The sequence below is a fragment of the Geospiza fortis genome, unplaced genomic scaffold (assembly GCF_000277835.1).
Source record: "Geospiza fortis unplaced genomic scaffold, GeoFor_1.0 scaffold161, whole genome shotgun sequence".
Classification (NCBI taxonomy): Eukaryota; Metazoa; Chordata; class Aves; order Passeriformes; family Thraupidae; genus Geospiza; species Geospiza fortis.
This window is the reverse complement of record NW_005054375.1, coordinates 1,554,305-1,557,812: the sequence shown is the minus strand read 5'-3', so window position 1 is coordinate 1,557,812 and position 3,508 is coordinate 1,554,305. Positions and strand designations below refer to the sequence as shown.

General features: G+C 42.6%; 1 protein-coding gene across 1 annotated transcript in view; it reads left to right on the top strand.

Moving 5' to 3' along the window:
* KLHL15 (kelch like family member 15) overlaps positions 1–3,508 on the top strand; it is a 28,174-nt gene continuing 24,666 nt past the window's right edge. The window contains exons 1-3 of the mRNA XM_005424892.3: positions 1–91; positions 385–474; positions 2,489–2,585. The gene's annotated coding sequence lies outside the window, so the exon portion shown is untranslated. The remainder of the gene's footprint in view (positions 92–384; positions 475–2,488; positions 2,586–3,508) is intronic.

The following is a 3,508-nucleotide window of genomic DNA, read 5'->3' as shown; positions in this document are numbered from 1 at the left end:
CCGGCGCGGGCCGCGGAACAGCGCCGTGGCTGTGGGAAGGGCCCGGTGAAAGGCACACCGGCGGCAGAAGGCTCAGGGTGCCGGGCTCAGGGTTTGTGGCTGTGCGGGTTTATTTGGGGTGTCCCGGGGATGCGGTGCAGAAAGGCACCCGGGGGGAGGACTGAAGCACGGTGTCCGTGTATGTACCGAAATGAGCACATCGACCGCGGAGTCTGCTTGAACAGTAACGTGTTATAACGTGTGTTATACGTGTGTCATAACCTGTGTTATAACGTGTTATACGCGTGTTATAACTCGTCTTATACGTGTATTATAACCTCTGCTGGCCAGCAGCATGAGGAGATCTTTCTAATTTCAGCCTTTTTCTTATTATTGTCTTTGTAGACTGGGCGACAAATATTATTGTTAGGGAAAGCATGTGGATGTGAGAGCTGCCCCAACATAAGAACAACCTGAATGTTTTGTACAAAACAGGTAAAAATCCCACCAAACACCTGCTGTTTCCAGAGTTGGTTATGACAGAAATGCTTTATAAATTGAATAAAATCCCTAATCCAATGATGAGAGCCAGGTTAGAGGTTCACCAGAGAGTAAAGGCCAAATTCCCAACCCTTCCCTGTGGGAAATCAAGTGGACCTCTACATGGGAACCTCTTACAGGCATAGAAGATGTTGCTGATAGTATTTCCTCCGTGGTCAGGGAAGCAGGTTTCAGTGCAGGTAACGAGTTATCTCAAATTCCTGTGTGTTGTGCCAACAGCAGTGGCTTTGTCTGTTGGAAAACACGTTTGTTCTCAAACTTAGCCTGGCTTTGCAGGTCAAAAAAAGCAGGTTTGGGGCAGACAACCACGTGACTGAAACGTGATAATGGAAATCCTTGTGAAACTGGTGTGCCTGGTTTAACAGTGGTTGTGACCTCCCACTTTCACCAATGCTACTATTTCTATGCTTTCCTGATCCAAGAGCTAGGAGTGAGTTCTGCTGGATGTACCTAGAGCAAACACATTGCCACTGTTCTTGATCTGAAGAAATTAACAAAAACACATTGTAAGAAACCTTCCAGTATCTATGATGGTGTTGCCAATGACAAAATGTATTTCGTCTTGCAACCCAGTCATGTCGCATGTTGGTCTGGAAAATAAATTTTCATATCCAATCTTTTATCAGGCCACATGGTGTTTTCAATTTTGTATTAAATACCTCACTTCTGGGAAAAACAACTGAGATACACGAGGTGTAGTGGGAACATGATGCAATACTTGGTTGTGGTTGCCTCGATGTTCACACATCTATAATCCCTCTTTTATGAAAATGAACTGAAAATACTGGACTCTGTAGTTACTTAGCTGTTTAAATTATGCAATAAATGCAGTGCAATGTGTGTAAAATTATGGAAATAGTTTTTGTCACATTTGAAACAGCCTTTAAAAAGGACTTAATCCTTGCCAAACACCCTGTCAGAAATATACAAAAAATACACAAACTGTTGCTTCTATTTTAATAATGAGATTGTACATTTTACATATTCTGAAGTACTCTTGCTATTTTGATTCACTTATTTGGAAATGTTTGTAGTATAAAGAAAACCCAGAAAAGTCTAAAGTCTGCAAATGTCTAATTATTGTAGGATCATAGAATGGTTTAGGTTCTAAGAGACACAAAAATCATTGAGTTCAAATCTTCCTGCCATGGGTAGAAACATCTTTTGCTATCCCAGGTTGCTCAGAGCCCCTTCCAGCCTGGCCTTGAACATTTCCAGGGATGGGGCATCCACAGCTTCTCTGGAAAACCTGTGCCAGTGCTTCACCACCCTCACAGTAAAGAATTTCTTCCTAGCGCCTAATCTCAACCTGCCCTCTTTCAGTTTAAAGCCATTCTCCCTTGTTCTATTAACTACATGCCCTTGTTAAAAGTCCATTTTCTGGCCTTATTCTGAGCCCCCTTTAAGCACCAAAAGCTTCCATAAGGATTCCTCAGAGCCTTCTCTTGTCTAGGCTGAACAACCCCAACTAAAATAGGTAAGAACATTTCTAGGAGTTGACATTATGTTATATGTCAATATATGTGTATTGGACATGAATATGTATTAATTAAAGTTTAAAAATATTAGAATTAAATCGTAACTAGTGTATTAATACAGCTCAAAAAACTATATCCACAATTTTATTCATGGCAATAATCTCATTTAAGCCAGTGGTAACTGTTTAGCCACTGACTTTGTAGAGATGCCTAAATCAGAGGGGTCAACCCAAATCTCAATTTAAATTAATATTCAGTAAGATAATCTTGATACCAGTGGTCATTGTCAGAGGCCTAAATATAATAATTTGATTTTATTTAGGAGACCAGAACTGAGACATTATTAACATATTTTGATTTTTTGGTAGAAGCAAATTGTTCAGTGAGAAGGGGATGGGAGGGTTTTTTTTGCTTTGAAATGTTAAGCTGTTTTAAATGTCAAAGCTGTTGTGGTTTTGTTTTGTGGCTAGGTTTGAGGTCCTCTTCTGTGACAGTGTGTAGGAGAGACCTGAAGATCATCTCACACCTCAGCCTGACACAAACTGCAGACAGCAAAATGACAGTCAGGTAAAACATGAAAGTCTTGCTTGGGGTTTTCCACCCTTCCTGACCTATGAAGGTCAAAAGTCTGAGGGGTGCAGAAGGATGCATGAAATTTTGGTTGTATCATTTCTGTATCTGATAAACCTGGTTTCTACTAATTTTTCTTTGTTGAAGCATTTGATATGGGTGGGTACATGCTTGCTGCAGCAGATGTCCCTCATGGATAAGGGAGGGAATGTCTCTCCTTTGAGACATAGGTGGCAGCAACACCTGCTGTCTTGGCAGGGTCAGTCCATAAAGGCCGGGTTTTTCACTGTAAGTGCACAAGTAACAGGTTTTAAAACAGTGACTGGGGAGATGGGGCACATTTACTGCATGACTGAAGGAGATGGAATAGTAAGGGGTTGAAAGGCCTGGCCATTGGGATGAAGGATTGAATGGGAAGCTGATTGTAGCACAGGGAGCAGTAGGTGGGCAGGTGAGCGGAGTGGAAAGAGCATTGGGAAGTCTTTGAGAGGCACCACGTGGAATAGCTGGTTCATTGTGTGAAGCCCTGAAAGGTGAGGAAGACATTCAGCTTGGGGGTGGCAGGTATAGAGAAGGTACACTTGTTTTATAAATCAAGAATGGGGAGGGGGTGGTAATGAGAGACTGAAAATAGGCTGTGAAAGTGATGGGAACAGCAGTAAACAGGGAGAGGATGGCAGCCTGTGGCCTACTATTAAAACAGTGAGTGAGATGGAAGGGTAGCAAATGGTTTGGGGGTGGTAGTGGCAAACCAAAGGTCCACGTAGGTTAGTTCATCTCTTACAATAAAATCTGAGTTTGTCAGGCAAAGGCAAAATAGTGAAAGCTAAGGGGTGGTGTTTGTGCTAAGGCAGAGCCCTGCTCACCCCATTCAGGGCAGTGCTCCCTGTGTGCAGTTTGTTCGCTGCTCAGGGGCTGCC